Below are 17,927 nucleotides of genomic sequence, written 5' to 3'. Positions count from 1 at the left end.
CCGAGCCTTCCGTCCTCCTTCGGACACGGGGGTTCGCGAGCTGGCCCTATGCTCTTCCCCGCCCCGCCCCTTCTTCGTCTACGCCTGCGCCGGGGCCCTCCTTCTTCCTTGTGACGCGGGGCGGTTGAGCTCGGCATGGTCGCTGCGGAGGCCGGCGACAGCCACAAGGAGGCTGCGGCGGCCCGGCCGAAGCGCGCCAAGGGGGCGCCCAAGCCCAAGCCCGAGTCTTGATCCGTTCTAGGAATCCCGTCGTCAGGAATCCCCGTCGCGAGGAATGTAACATCCCAAAATTATAATTTTTGGAATGTTATAACAAATAAATAATTAGGAATTTTTCTGGCATGCTATGTGATTGATTGTTTGAAATTGAGTGGAATTTGATATTTTTTCTAAAAAAATGAGAGGGAATAAAATGACTTTCCCAAATTTTTCTATTTTGAATCCCTATTGAGTTTTTGAGTTTGAATATTTTCAAAACCCTCTGATAAAAAAATCAAATGAGAGGAGGAAAATGACACTCCAAAAACAGGGACAATGTCTTGATTCAAATTTGAAGTATTTGCAATTTATTTGAAAATCCAATTCCTTTTCATTTTAAAGTTATTGCAAAAAAACTATATTTTTAAAGTATTTTATTTGGTCTTAAAAATATGTTCATGTTGTAGGAAATTTTATTTTGAAAATTTTGATATATAATATGCCTATATAAAATGTTCTCTCTATTTCGTTTATACGTTTTTCTTCATTGTTTTGTTCTTTTCCAAAAAGAAAATGTTGTTCATCCATAAAAAATGACGAGGCCAACCAGCCCAACCATGTGCGTGTGATGTGCGGTGGCCGAATTGCTTTGGCTCATGCGGCACTTCCATTTCCCTTCCTTTTTCTAGTTTCCCTACATTACGTATATGTTTAGTCCCACATCGACTATCTATGGACCATTAGATCTTCTTTCCACCTATAAATATAGACCTATAGGAGCATCAAAAAAATCATCTATTTCGGGTTAAATCAATCTTTTGGTTTGACTAGGTTTATTAAATAAAAATATTCTCTTCTCTTCGGCGGGATTTCTCGAAGTCGTCTCCTCACTGAATTAATTCTTACTCTGCATTCTAAAGATATTTCTCTTCGTATTTTTTTTATATACTCCCGTAGTTTATTATTTCTAGACTAGTATTCCTACAGTAGTATACGGTAGAGTAATTAGATATATTAATTAGTCTTCGTATTTACACATTAGTACTAGAATTCTTTTAAATATAGCACTTTTCTTCCGTAAAACAGCTTGGCCCTGATTTTTCAAATAGCCATAACTTTTTACTCGTTCATCCGAATTAGATGAAACCAACGCCTAGAGTTCCGTCTTGATCCCACCTATCAGGTGAACCTATCATATCAACTTTTTTAAATTTTCAAATTTCGAAATTTGTTCACACTGATATTCAAACTTCTTTTGATCATATCTTTTTATCCGTAGCTCCGTTTTAGATGAATCCAATTGCGTCGGATTCGTATCAAAGTAATCTTTCCGTTTGTATCATTAGTTTTAACTTTTCAATTTATAATTTTGATCAAATCATATTTATCTATTAGTGCCCAAAAGTGTTCACATCGTTCTAAGCCGATTCAATGTTATATTGAAGTATTTGTATCTTTTGATCCGCTAGTTCAAATCTAGTAATTCTTTTTTCTACACGCTCATATTGATCTCCTATATCCAGTAGCATCATTAGTTTTGACCTTTGAACCTTACAAATTTGAGCGATTCAAATTTGTATTCGAACATTCATTTGATCTTATCTTGCAAATCGTACCACCTTTTCAATTGATTCCTTTTACCCCTAAACACTCATGTCATATATTTTTGTACGTAACCATCGTACTTCAGTTCAACTTCTCTTGACCTTTTGAATGCAAATTCAATTCATACTTCAATTCGCTATCACTTGCGTTGTAGTGCTCCATTTCAAGAAATTCTTTCTACAAATAAATTCTTATGTCTTATACTATTTGTCAAACAACATTCATGTTATTCTCCCAATATTTTTGATCATCTCCCATAGTGTATGCAAGTCGAGCTTATATAGCAATAGTTCATCGTCCATTAACTCTTTTGATCTCATTCATGCACCTTCCTTTTACAACACCATAAGGCCCTATCTTTTTTATTAAACCTTAGTACGTTGTTATTTTGCACCAAGACATGCTTTGTTCTTATGTTCTCTTGCTTCTTCCTTTTTGGCATGAATGTTTATTGAATGATATTTGTTTACAATAGATTGCTCGGAGTGTGGTGAGTAGAATTATCAGGATTATGAGAGCGACTATCTTCATCAACTAATACCAGGCAAGTCATTTGATCATGTATCACCTATGTTTTATGCATCGTAGTTCTACCATCCTATGCCCAATTGCATGCTGAGTAGGTACTTGGAAATTATGGTTACATATTGTAGTATCATGTGGTAGGCACCCAACAACCCCGTTACTTGGCCCGGGACGACAAATTTCATATTGCTATGCTTGAGTAGACGGGATTCTGGTTGAGAGTTTATCACGAGTGATGCGAGAATAATTTAATAACCAAGACCGGTTAAGTCAAGACTTTTCAAGACCTCATGATGCAATGCAACTCTGGGAGAAGGACGGTTGATCGGCTCCCTGGAGAAACCAGTGGATGACCCGGGATGCTGGAGACGGCCATGACATCTTGCGGAAAGCTTCACCCAGGCTCAAAGAGACGGACGGATATTTTCAAGACCCAAGGCTTACCTGCATAGCCACAAGTCATTATGGGCTCTAGCTTGGTTAGACAACGCGGCGACTCTGGACAGGCGGTGCTAGCAGATGTAGACGAACGGTACGAATGGATGGGCACCGACAGGGATTCAGAGGGACCCGTTGAAAGACCATGTTTTGATCATCCGGTCTTCAAACACCCTGAAGTGCGAGGACAAACCCGGAGGCGATCAAATCTTGTGGGGAACGTGTGCAAAACTCTGCAGAGTACTCAAATCTAATCGATTAGCCGTGTCCACGGTCATGGACGACTTGAGCCAAAGGAACTGAAGTTATCTGGATTTCTCAAGTCAAATAGTAATATTGATGTGGGTATTATTGACAACATGGGTACGAGAATTGGTTGGTGGAACCATCTCGTTAACAACCAACAATGTAGTAACATTTTGCTTTTAGCCCTCTCTTGATGTAGGAGAAAACTTGCTTTTCGCTAAAAACTTATAGCCCCACCTGCCATATATGCATATAGTATAGATGATTACTTTTCACCCCTCTCTTATGTGACTTGCCGGCATATTCAATATGCTGACCTACACGGCTGCAACGTCTTATGTTGCAGATATTTTTCTTCGACGAGTAAGAGTACGATTCAGGGTTACGATCTACACTCAACTTGTCGTTGGTGTTTATTGGGACTCCACTCCCTTGACTGCTTCCGCTGAAATATTTAAGGTATATATCAGTTTTACGCTATTTACATGTGATTGCACTTTGATATATACATTGATGTACTGTGTGTGCCAGCATACTGATCCAGGGATGGCACAGAAACACAGAGGCTTGACTCGTTTTGAGTCGGGCCGCTACAAGGAATCCTCCCCGTCGCTAGGAATCCCTTCGCCGACAGGTTACTCCACCCGTTCCTCCCAGCTTATTTGGTGTTTATGTGGGTTGTCTGGGTGCTTGATTTGCATTCTTGACAGCTTGTCACGGTGGGCAGGGACCGGAGCACGGATCAGATAATGAGGAAAGTAGACGGGTACTGGTTCTCTTTTGCACCAAGTTTAAGTGGAATACATTTTTGTGTATATAGTCCAGCTGTTTCTCTTTTGATATAGAATCTAGCCAAAAAATTAGCCAAGTATTAAAAACAATGGTATTTGTGGATTTGTGGATGTGCTCTCTGTCCGCTCTTGGTCTAGTGGGAGGGCAGTGTCCCTGTGCTAGTTCTGCTTGCATACAAGGCATGTCCCTGTGCTAGTCTTTAGTAATGAATGGATGGTGCTTTCTTCGGCTCTGCATGCATATGCATGTTTTTGCACATAAAACTTGTTTGGAGTAAGACTGGCTGATAGTGCATATAATACTTGCTTGTCAATAACTTAAACCATTACAGTAGCGAGCCAATTCATTTTCTGATGTCAGCGGGGCTGTGCATTTTCAGGGAGTACCGAGAGCATGTGAAAGATCTTTCTTGCCTGTCAAAACAATTCAGTAGAATCGTCATCGTCGACAACAATCCGTTCACCTTCATACTGCAGCCCTTCAATGGAATACCTTGTGTTCCTTTTTCAGCTGGACAACAATCAGATGATCAAGTAACTGATAATGGACACAAGTCATTTAATTGTTCTGGTCCTCTAATCTGTACATGTTCATTTATTTATTTTTTGCACTGTTTTTCAGCTGATGGAGGTTATCTTCTCGCTGCTGAAGCATGTCTGTGTCCAATTTCATTCTAATGTTTCTTTGATTTTGTGTCTACTAAAATCAAGGTGAGTTTCGTACTCCTGTTTCTTATATTCCTGGTCATGTGTTAAATAAAAATTTGCATTGAGAAGTAATCATAACATATGTCCCAAATTTGTGTCTACTAAAATCAAGGTAATTCCAACCATCTTAAATTTGCAATATTTCATTATTTGTCACAGTGATCCCACCCAGCTTAAATTTTGCTGGTATAGGGATCTTCAGTTCTGGAATTGACCAAATAAATGGAAATTTGTATGTTCCCCAAATGATGATACAAGTAATCATAACATAAGGTGAGATGTGAACGCCTTTTCATTTTAGGACAGTTCATATGTGAACGCATTTTCATTTTAGGACAGTTCCCCACCTGCACGGTGAGGCCCTCCATTACTGACCAGCCGAGAGAAACTAAAAATGTCCAAAAAATGCACTGCATGTTGTGTGAAAGAAAAACAGATCAGAATAGTTATAGGTACAAAAGCAAAGGTGCAAACAAAACACGAAAGATTGCACATACATCACCCCTCTAAAACATCTTTGTAGACAATGTTTTTGGTGCTTGTCCCAGCTTTATCAATCTCCTTGTTAGGCTTGGCTAAAATCCGTGTCGTCTTTCTTGACACACCCCTTGACAATGCAACATATAGTTGGCCGTGTGAGAAAACAGGTTCTGGAAGGTAAATACCGACATTTGGAATGGTTTGACCCTGTGCCTTGTTAATGGTCATCGCAAAACTCAGGCGGATGGGGAACTGTGTTCTCTTAAGCTTGAAGGGAAGTGAGGTGTCCTCCGAGGGCGACATAGGGATCCTAGGTATGAACACCCTCTTTCCAGCATGCTCGCCACCAACAATCTCTGCATCGATTGCATTATCCTAGAAGGCCCTCATCATAAGCCGTGTTCCATTACATAGCCCATTATGAGGGTCGAGGTTCCGTAGCAAGATGACCGGGCAGTTGATTTTTACCTTCAAGACATGCGGGGGCAACCCATTTGGTGTGATCGAGTTCAGAAAGTCAAACGTGTAATTGTTCTGGAAATCATCCTCGATAGAGTCAAAGCTATGGTAAACCTTTTCTTCCCCCGGAAACCTGGAGATCATCTTGTCATTCAGGTCATCCACATGCTCGTTTTTTGTTGAGAGAATTGCACGTGTGCTCATGTACTCTCTCGACGTAGCATTGGTGTGCAGGGATGGGAAGACATCTTCAATAAGCTTGTTAACTTGTTTTTCATCCTCGGTATAAGTTATCACAATGTCTTCAGGGAGACACACATAGTCGTCACCAATTGTTTTTTTTTCTGTTCCATTGCCTATCCTTAGGAGGTATTCAGAGAACCAAGGGTCTGTCTGTGCCCGCATATTGCGCGTGAGGCATATCTTGCAGATCTTCTCCCACAGATAGGATCTCAACAATGTAGCATCAGTGATCTGTGCTCTTGTCCCTCGGGTCACAACGGGGAGGACCTGCCTGAAATCCCCACCAAAGACGACAACCTTTCCACCAAACGGTAAAGCACATTCCATTATATCCTGTAGTGATCTATCGAGTGTCTCTACTGCTTGACGCTTTGTCATAGCAACTTCATCCCAAATTAGCAAGGAGGCCTGTTTAAGCAACTCTGCCGTACCACTCTGCTTTGTGAAACTACACATGCTGTTGTGAGTGAGCTTGATTGGAATTTTGAATCTAGAGTGTGCAGTCCGGCCTCCCAGGCATTATCGACGCCGCGATACCTGATGTAGCAGTTGCGATCGCTATTAGACCCATCGAACGGACCTTTGCAAGCAATGCCTTGTATATGTAGGTCTTCCGAGTGCCTGCTGGACCATCAACAAAGAATATCTGGCTTTTTTGGTTCGTCACATGATCCATTATGTCATTGAAACCAGCCAGTTGCTCAGTGTTCAAACGGCTGAATATGTCTAGATGTTCTTGGTCCACTTTGACTTGTCTCTCCTTTGTTACCTCTTTATGCTCAACGTCAGAATCACCATATATGTCAACCAGAACCGGAAGTCCATAGCTTTTAATATCCTTTGCCATGGATTGCAACAGATCCCTGATATCCCTAAGGACCATCTGCTCAAGTGCTACCTCACTCGACTGAGTACGGCGATAATCTTCACACATTGATGCTAGATGTTTGTCCCATAACTGACGGATTTTGTGTTGCCTCACAGAATACCAGTATAGTCGCAAACAAACGTCTAAGAGCACAAGGCATTTGAAATGTTGCTGCCTCCGTCATGCAATCATCAAGTGTCCTGTCGTGCTCAATGAGGCCTAAGTGCTCACACGCCTCTCTGAAGGAACCACATAGCTTGCCATTTACTGTTTTCAAATCATCAAATGAAGTGGCACCTCTGAGATGACTTAGGAGCACACGCAAGTAGTACCTCTCTCCTTCAGCAGGGTGTGCATGCACCAGCCTTCCAATCTGTGATTTCTTATTTTTTTCTCGTCTACCACTTCTTACCACCGGCTATCCACCTATAATGTTCTGGGAACTCTTTATACAACAATTTCCGTGCGTGCGGATACTTCTGGTTCATCTCAAAGTACTCAGTAAGCATGGATTTGGAAGAAGATGGCCGAGCAACAACATCTTCCAGATTTTCATGTGCCTTAAATGCGACTGTATGCATGTTTGGCAAATGAAGCTGGAGCTGCAATACATATGGACTAACTGTTGGGGAACGTCGCAAGGGAAACAAAAATTTCCCTACGCGCACGAAGACCTATCATGGTGATGTCCATCTACGAGAGGGGATGAGTGATCTACGTACCCTTGTAGATCGTACAGCAGAAGCGTTAGTGAACGCGGTTGATGTAGTGGAACGTCCTCACGTCCCTCGATCCGCCCCGCGAACAATCCCGCGATCAGTCCCACGATCTAGTACCGAACGGACGGCACCTCCGCGTTCAGCACACGTACAACTCGACGATGATCTCGGCCTTCTTGATCCAGCAAGAGAGACGGAGAGGTAGAAGAGTTCTCCGGCAGCGTGACGGCGCTCCGGAGGTTGGTGATGATCTTGTCTCAGCAGGGCTCCGCCCGAGCTCCGCAGAAACGCGATCTAGAGGAAAAACTATGGAGGTATGTGGTCGGGCAGCCGTGAGAAAGTCGTCTCAAATCAGCCCTAAAACCTCCGTATATATAGGTGGGAGGGAGGGGAGGAGGCAGCCTCAAAACCTAAAGGTTTGGCCGAAATTGGAGGTGGAGGAGTCCTACTCCAATCCTACTTGGAGTAGGATTCCACCTTCCCACTTGGAAACTCTTTCCACCTTGTGTTTTTTCCTTCTCAAACCTTATGGGCCTTAGTGGGAACTTATTCCAGCCCACTAGGGGCTGGTTTATCTCTTCCCATAGCCCATGAGACCCCTTGGGGCGTGACACCCCTCCCGATGGTCCCCGGCACCCCTCCCGGCACTCCCGGTACACTACCGATGAGCCCAAAACTTTTCCGGTAATGCACGAAAGCCTTCCGGTAACCAAATGAGGTCATCCTATATATCAATCTTCGTTTCCGGACCATTCCGGAAACCCTCGTGACGTCCGTGATCTCATCCGGGACTCCGAACAACATTCGGTAACCAACCATATAACTCAAATACGCATAAAACAACGTCGAACCTTAAGTGTGCAGACCCTGCGGGTTCGAGAACTATGTAGACATGACTCGAGAGACTCCTCGGTCAATATCCAATAGCGGGACCTGGATGCCCATATTGGATCCTACATATTCTACGAAGATCTTATCGTTTGAACCTCAGTGCCAAGGATTCATATAATCCCGTATGTCATTCCCTTTGTCCTTCGGTATGTTACTTGCCCGAGATTCGATCGTCAGTATCCGTATACCTATTTCAATCTCGTTTACTGGCAAGTCTCTTTACTCGTTCCGTAATACAAGATCCCGCAACTTACACTAAGTTACATTGCTTGCAAGGCTTGTGTGTGATGTTGTATTACCGAGTGGGCCCCGAGATACCTCTCCGTTCACACGGAGTGACAAATCCCAGTCTTGATCCATACTAACTCAACTAACACCTTCGGAGATACCTGTAGAGCATCTTTATAGTCACCCAGTTACGTTGCGACGTTTGATACACACAAAGCATTCCTCCGGTGTCAGTGAGTTATATGATCTCATGGTCATAGGAATAAATACTTGACACGCAGAAAACAGTAGCAACAAAATGACACGATCAACATGCTACGTCTATTAGTTTGGGTCTAGTCCATCACATGATTCTCCTAATGATGTGATCCCGTTATCAAGTGACAACACTTGCCTATGGCCAGGAAACCTTGACCATCTTTGATTAACGAGCTAGTCAACTAGAGGCTTACTAGGGACAGTGTTTTGTCTATGTATCCACACAAGTATTGTGTTTCCAATCAATACAATTATAGCATGGATAATAAACGATTATCATGAACTAAGAAATATAATAATAACTAATTTATTATTGCCTCTAGGGCATATTTCCAACAGTCTCCCACTTGCACTAGAGTCAATAATCTAGTTCACATCACCATGTGATTCCAACGAATCCAACACCCATATAGTTATGGGGTCTGATCATGTCTTGCTTGTGAGAGAGGTTTTAGTCAACGGTTCTGAAACTTTCAGATCCGTGCGTTCTTTACAAATCTTTATGTCATCTTATAGATGCTGCTACTACGTGCTATTCGGAAATGCTCCAAATATCCACTCTACTATATGAATCTGTTTCACTACTCATAGTTATTCAGATTAGTGTCAAAGCTTGCATCGACGTTACCCTTTACGACGAACTCTTTAACCACCTCCATAATCGAGAAAAATTCCTTAGTCCATTTGTTACTAAGGATAAATTTTGACCGCTGCTAGTGATTCAATCATGGATCACTCTCTGTACCCTCAACAGACTTTGAGTCAAGGCACACATTAGGTGCGGTACACAGCATGGCATACTTTAGATTCTACGGCTAAGGCATAGAAGACGACCTTCGTCTATTCTCTTTATTCTGCCGTGGTCGGGTTTTGAGTCTTACTCAAATTCACACCTCACAACGCAACCAAGAACTCCTTCTTTGCTGATCTATTTTGAACTCTTTCAAAAACTTGTCAAGGCATGCATCTTGTTGAAACTTCTATTAAGCGTTTTCGATCTATCTCCATAGATCTTTGATGCTCAATGTTCAAGTAGCGTAATCCAGGTACTCCTTTGAAAACTTCTTTCAAACAATCTTGTCTGCTTTACAGAAATTCTACATTACTTCTGATCCACAATATGTCAACCACATATACCTATCAGAAATTCTATAGTGCTCCCACTCACTTCTTTGGAAATACAAGTTTCTCATAAACCTTGTACACACCCAAAATCTTTGATCATCTCATCAAAGTGCTTATTCCAACTCCGAGATGCTTGCACCAGTCCATTGAAGGATCACTGGAGCTTGCATACTTGCTAGTATCTTTAGGATCGACAAAACCTTCTGGTTGTATCACATACAATGTTTGCTCAAGGAAACCGTCGAGGAAACAATGTTTTGACATCCTACGTGCAATATTTCATAAATAATGCAGCAACTACTAACATAATTCTAACAGACCTTTAGCATCGCTACGAGTGAGAAAGACTCATCATAGTCAACTGTTTGATCTTGTCGAAAACATCTTTGCGACAAGTCGAGCTTTTATTAATAGTGACTTATCACCATCATCGTCTGTCTTCTTTTAAAGATCCATTTTACCCAATAGTCCCATGACCATCAAGTAGTTCTACCAAAGTCTACACTTTGTTTTCACACATGGATCCTCTCTCGGATTTTATGGCTTCCAGCCATTTGTCGGAATCTGGGCCCACCATCGCTTTCTCCATAACTCGTAGGTTCACTGTTGCTCAACAACATGACCTTCAAGACAGGGTTACCGTACTACTCTGCAGCAGTACGCGACCTTGTCGACCTACGAGGTTTGTAGTAACTTGATTCGAAGCTTAATGATCACCATCATCAGCTTCCACTTCAATTGGTGTAGGCGCCACAGGAACAACTTCCTACGCCCTGCTACACACTGGTTGAAGTGATGGTTCAATAACCTCATCAAGTTCTACTACCCTCCCACTCAATTCTTTCGAGATAAACCTTTTCTCGAGAAAGGATCCTTTTCTAGAAACAAACACTTTGCTTTCGGATCTGAGATAGGAGATGTACCCAACTGTTTTGGATATCCTATGAAGATGCATTTATCCGCTTTGGGTTCGAGCTTATCAGACTAAAACCTTTTTCACATAAGTTTCGAAGCCCCAAACTTTCAAGAAACGACAGTTTAGATTTCTCTAAACCTCAGTCTATACTGTGTCATCTCAACGGAAATACGCGGTGCCCCATTTAAAGTGAATGTGGTTGTCTCTAATGCATAACCCATAAACGATAGTGGTAATTCGATAAGAGACATCCCAGCATGCACCATACTAAATAGTGCGTGGCTATGACGTTCAGACACATCATCACACCATGATGTTCCAGGTGGCATGAACTGTGAAACAATTTCCACATTGTCTTAACTGTGTACCAAAAATTCGTAACTCAGATATTCATTTCTATGATCATATCGTAGACAGTTCATCCTCTTGTTACGACGAACTTCACTCTGAAACAGAATTGAACTTTTCAATATTTCAGACTTGTGATTCATTAAGTAAATACTCCTGTATCTACTCAAGTCGTCAGTGAAGTAAGAACATAATGATATCCACTGCGTGCCTCAACACTCACTGGACTGCATACATCAAAATGTATCACTTCCAACAAGTTACTATCTTGTTTCATCTCAATGAAAACAAGGCCTTGCTCATGTGGTATGATTTGCATGTCACTAGTGATTCGAAATCAGGTGAGTAAAGATCCATCAGCATGGAGCCTCTTCATGCAATTTATACTAACATGACTCAAGCGGCAGTGCCACAAGTAAGTGGTACTATCATCATTTAACTCGTATCTTTTGGCACCAATGTGTAACACTACAATCGAGATTCAATAAACCATTGAAGGTGATCATTCAAGCAAATAGAGTAACCATTATTCCTTTTGAATGAATAATCGTATTGCAATAAACACGATCCAATCATGTTCATGCTTAACGCAAGCACCAAATAACAATTATTTAGGTTCAACACCAATCCCGATGGTAAAGGGGGCGTGTGACGTTTGATCATATCAACCTTGGAAACACTTCCAACACGTATCGTCACCTCGCCTTTAGCTAGTCTCCGTTTATGTCGTAGCTTTCATTTCGCGTTTACTAATCACTTAGCAACCGAACCGGTATCCAATACCCTCATGCTACTAGGAGTACTAGTAAAGTACACATCAACATTATGTATATCAAATATACTTCTTTCGACTTTTGCCAGCCTTCTTATCTACCAAGTATCTAGAGTTGCTCCGCCTCAGTGACTGTTCCCCTTATTACAGAAGCACGTAGTCTCGGGTTTGGGTTTAATCTTGGGTCTCTTCATTAGCGCAGCAACTGTTTTGCCGTTTCACGAAGTATCCCTTCTAGCCCTCGCCTTTCTTGAAACTTAGTGGTTTTCCAAACCATCAACTATTGATGCTCCTTCTTGATTTCTACTTTCGCAGTGTCAAACGTCGCGAATCGCTCAAGGATCATTGTATCTATCCTTGATATGTCATAGTTCATCACGAAGCTCTCAAAGCTTGGTGGCAGTGACTTTTGGAGAACCATCACTATCTCATCTGGAAGATTAGCTCCCACTTGATTCAAGTGATTGTCGTACTCAGACAATCTGAGCACATGCTCAACGATTGAGCTTTTCTCCTTTACTTTGTGGTCAAAGAATCTTGTTGGAGGTCTAGTACCTCTTAACAAGGGCACAAGCATGAAATCACAATTGCATCTCTTCGGAACATCACTTATGTTCCGTGACGTTTTACAACGTTTTCGGCGCCTTGCTTCTAAGCCATCAAGTATCTTGCACTGAACTATCGTGTAGTCATCAGTAATGTGTATGTCGGATGTTCATAGCATCCACAGACGACGCTCGAGGTGCAGCACACCGAGTGGTGCATTAAGGACATAAGCCTTCTGCGTAGCAACGAGGACAATCCTCGGTTTTACAGACTCAGTCTGCAAAGGTTGCTACTATCAATTTTCAACTAAATTTTCTCTAGGAACATATAAAAACAGTAGAGCTATAGCGCAAGTTACATCGTAATTCGCAAAGACCATTAGACTATGTTCATGACAATTAGTTCAATTAATCATATTACTTAAGAACTCCCACTCAAAAAGTACATCTCTCTAGTCATTTGAGTGGTACATGATCCAAATCCGCTATCTCAAGTCCGATCATCACGTGAGTCGAGAATAGTTTCAGTGGTAAGCATCCCTATGCTAATCATATCAACTATACGATTCATGCTCGACCTTTCGGTCTCATGTGTTCCGAGGCCATGTCTGCACATGCTAGGCTCGTCAAGCTTAACCCGAGTGTTCCGCGTGTGCAACTGTTTTGCACCCGTTGTATGTGAACGTTGAGTCTATCACACCCGATCATCACGTGGTGTCTCGAAACGAAGAACTGTCGCAACGGTGCACAGTCGGGGAGAACACAATTTCGTCTTGAAATTTTAGTGAGAGATCACCTCATAATGCTACCGTCGTTCTAAGCAAAATAAGGTGCATAAAAGGATTAACATCACATGCAATTCATAAGTGACATGATATGGCCATCATCACGTGCTTCTTGATCTCCATCACCAAAGCACCGGCACGATCTTCTTGTCACCGGCGCCACACCATGATCATCCATCAACGTGTTGCCATCGTGGTTGTCGTGCTACTTATGCTATCACTACTAAAGCTACAGCCTAGCAAAATAGTAAACGCATCTGCAAGCACATATGTTAGTATAAAGACAACCCTATGGCTCCTGCCGGTTGCCGTACCATCGACGTGCAAGTCGATATTTCTATTACAACATGATCATCTCATACATCCAATATATCACATCACATCGTTGGCCACATCATATCACAATCATACCCTGCAAAAACAAGTTAGACGTCCTCTAATTTTGTTGTTGCATGTTTTACGTGGTGACCAAGGGTATCTAGTAGGATCGCATCTTACTTACGCAAACACCACAACGGAGATATATGAGTTGCTATTTAACCTCATCCAAGGACCTCCTCGGTCAAATCCGATTCAACTAAAGTTGGAGAAACCGACACTTGCCAGTCATCTTTGAGCAAAGGGGGTTACTCGTAACGATGAAACCAGTCTCTCGTAAGCGTACGAGTAATGTCGGTCCAAGCCGCTTCAATCCAACAATACCGCGGAATCAAGAAAAGACTAAGGAGGGCAGCAAAACGCACATCACCGCCCACAAAACCTTTTGTGTTCTACTCGAGAAGACATCTACGCATGAACCTAGCTCATGATGCCACTGTTGGGGAACGTCGCAAGGGAAACAAAAATTTTCCTACGCGCACGAAGACCTATCATGGTGATGTCCATCTACGAGAGGGGATGAGTGATCTACGTACCCTTGTAGATCGTACAGCAGAAGCGTTAGTGAACGCGGTTGATGTAGTGGAACGTCCTCACGTCCCTCGATCCGCCCCGCGAACAATCCCGCGATCAGTCCCACGATCTAGTACCGAACGGACGGCACCTCCGCGTTCAGCACACGTACAACTCGACGATGATCTCGGCCTTCTTGATCCAGCAAGAGAGACGGAGAGGTAGAAGAGTTCTCCGGCAGCGTGACGGCGCTCCGGAGGTTGGTGATGATCTTGTCTCAGCAGGGCTCCGCCCGAGCTCCGCAGAAACGCGATCTAGAGGAAAAACTATGGAGGTATGTGGTCGGGCAGCCGTGAGAAAGTCGTCTCAAATCAGCCCTAAAACCTCCGTATATATAGGTGGGAGGGAGGGGAGGAGGCAGCCTCAAAACCTAAAGGTTTGGCCGAAATTGGAGGTGGAGGAGTCCTACTCCAATCCTACTTGGAGTAGGATTCCACCTTCCCACTTGGAAACTCTTTCCACCTTGTGTTTTTTCCTTCTCAAACCTTATGGGCCTTAGTGGGAACTTATTCCAGCCCACTAGGGGCTGGTTTATCTCTTCCCATAGCCCATGAGACCCCTTGGGGCGTGACACCCCTCCCGATGGTCCCCGGCACCCCTCCCGGCACTCCCGGTACACTACCGATGAGCCCGAAACTTTTCCGGTAATGCACGAAAGCCTTCCGGTAACCAAATGAGGTCATCCTATATATCAATCTTCGTTTCCGGACCATTCCGGAAACCCTCGTGACGTCCGTGATCTCATCCGGGACTCCGAACAACATTCGGTAACCAACCATATAACTCAAATACGCATAAAACAACGTCGAACCTTAAGTGTGCAGACCCTGCGGGTTCGAGAACTATGTAGACATGACCCGAGAGACTCCTCGGTCAATATCCAATAGCGGGACCTGGATGCCCATATTGGATCCTACATATTCTACGAAGATCTTATCGTTTGAACCTCAGTGCCAAGGATTCATATAATCCCGTATGTCATTCCCTTTGTCCTTCGGTATGTTACTTGCCCGAGATTCGATCGTCAGTATCCGTATACCTATTTCAATCTCGTTTACTGGCAAGTCTCTTTACTCGTTCCGTAATACAAGATCCCGCAACTTACACTAAGTTACATTGCTTGCAAGGCTTGTGTGTGATGTTGTATTACCGAGTGGGCCCCGAGATACCTCTCCGTTCACACGGAGTGACAAATCCCAGTCTTGATCCATACTAACTCAACTAACACCTTCGGAGATACCTGTAGAGCATCTTTATAGTCACCCAGTTACGTTGCGACGTTTGATACACACAAAGCATTCCTCCGGTGTCAGTGAGTTATATGATCTCATGGTCATAGGAATAAATACTTGACACGCAGAAAACAGTAGCAACAAAATGACACGATCAACATGCTACGTCTATTAGTTTGGGTCTAGTCCATCACATGATTCTCCTAATGATGTGATCCCGTTATCAAGTGACAACACTTGCCTATGGCCAGGAAACCTTGACCATCTTTGATTAACGAGCTAGTCAACTAGAGGCTTACTAGGGACAGTGTTTTGTCTATGTATCCACACAAGTATTGTGTTTCCAATCAATACAATTATAGCATGGATAATAAACGATTATCATGAACTAAGAAATATAATAATAACTAATTTATTATTGCCTCTAGGGCATATTTCCAACACTAACACCAAACATTTTGAAGCCGAAAATCTTGTAAATAGCTTCGGGAGGAGATATATATTGTGCATCCCTATATTGCCGAATTTCATTGATGATTCCCCCATCATTGATAATATCCTGCTCAAACGCAAAATACGCCTTATCATGCCCTTTGTAGATGTACTTGAACAAGTACTTGACTGCCTTGATGCTCGAGCATGCTTCGATATTAATGTGACAATTGTATGTCATCAGCAGAAAGGGGTTGTAAGGGACCACCCATCTATTGTCCAATTCTGCTCCTCTGATCCTAACTCGCACCCCATCATCCCTCCTTCTATAGATGGGATATGAGTCTTTCCCTTGTAATGTAGCATCACAGAAATCTCGCGGGTAATGAAACCGACATTGTCCATCTATCATGCAGGGGCAACTTTTCTTGAGTGCACCACATGGTCCGTGCAACATGTGTTTGACTACTAGATCATGGAGAACAGGATATTTCTTTTTGTCGGGTATCTCTGCAGATATCACCCCATCATAATCATCCGGGGTCCTTATCTTGCTTTTTGCTTTCATGATCAGAAGTATATGCTCATGAGGGAGACCTCTTTTCTGAAACTCAGTGACATGTACATAAGCCGCGACTTCTCCAAAATGCTTACCCTTAGTCAGTAAGTCCATCATACTTCGTTGTTTAGCTCTGTATACTCTTGCGACAAGGTCTGGACGGTCTTGTGGCAGCTGTCCAGGCAACAATTCCTGAGTTATCTCCTCCCAGTAGGGATTGCATGTCATCGTGATAAAATAATCCGGTTTACCCCATCGCTGAACTATTGCCATCGCATCCAGGAACCTGCGCTGCATGTCACGATCACCATCAGGAAATGTACGTGAAAGCACGATTCACTTTCCAATCCGGTCACCGCGTGACTCACTAGCGATGACGGTGTCAACAAGACCCTATAATAAATTAATATTTGGCGCCAATTAGTATACATGGTCCAAGCAAAGAGTGTGGCATCTATAATGTAATTTTTAGGTATAAACACAAGTACATTACCTGGTAGAGGTCAGCGCGTATAACCTTTTTATTCTCTGGCTTTGAGTACCAGTCAAGCCTCATTGTCTCAATCTTGATGTACATGTCAACAACCCACTGTTGGAAAAGGCGCCCCCCAAACAAGATGATATTAAGAAGCTTCTTTCGGACCTGCAGCTTGAAGCAATAATACTCCCTCGCGCTAACAAATTTCCTTGATTTTGTGGCATTCATCTCATTGTCACCAAAATCCTCATCCGGGTTATCCTCGTTGTCATCTAAAAATTGTTTAACTTCATTAAATTTGGTATAATAGAATCATAAGAATATAAAAACAACAATCTGTTCACATACCTGTAGGTAAATCAGTGGCCTGGTCATCTGGTGTGCGGTATGACCAACTTGTTGTGTTATAGTGTCATTATCGTCTGAAAGATGGATTAGTGAGTAAGGTTGACTTCTATTAAAATGAAAAACCCAATAATGAACATTATACCTGAAGGAAAAACACAGGCTTGGTTCTCTTGACGTGTAGAATAATCCACTGAATCCTGGTTTGTGTCAGCGGCCGACCCAATATACGGCATCAAACGATTCCAACCAATCTCCCCATGTGGGAAGAATAGTGGATATGACAATGGGTCGTAGCACCCATAGTATGCTCTAATATAGAGGGGACGGTCTCCTTTGGCATACACGATAACACTTCTATCAAAAGTTTTTTGTGGGTCGCTCCCTTCAACCCAGATTGCTGCTACCTGAGAGGTAGTTGGCGCATTGTACCTTCTTTGATCAAGGTTGATATCTGTATTTAATGAGATTCTGTATTCATCTAGATTCGGAACAGTACCAAGGATTTTTAAAACTTGAGCATAAGGGTTGTGCTCTAGTATTTTCAGAATCTTTCGGATGAGATCTAACCTAAGATTCGGAGACCTCTTAACCCTGTGAAACAAGTTTTCATATGTATCATAAATATATAGCTGCAAATGTCGAGGGCCATTATCGGAAGACAATAGATCGTCAAGAGCGTGGTACAACCCCCCACATGCACGAAATGTATATACACCGGTTCCTGCTGCGGTGCTGACTCGACGATCAAGTGTGACTCCAAGACTTGTGAAAGAGAAATG

This window comes from Hordeum vulgare, chromosome 2H, assembly GCF_904849725.1.
Source record: "Hordeum vulgare subsp. vulgare chromosome 2H, MorexV3_pseudomolecules_assembly, whole genome shotgun sequence".
NCBI lineage: Eukaryota > Viridiplantae > Streptophyta > Magnoliopsida > Poales > Poaceae > Hordeum > Hordeum vulgare.
This window is presented reverse-complemented; position numbering follows the sequence as displayed.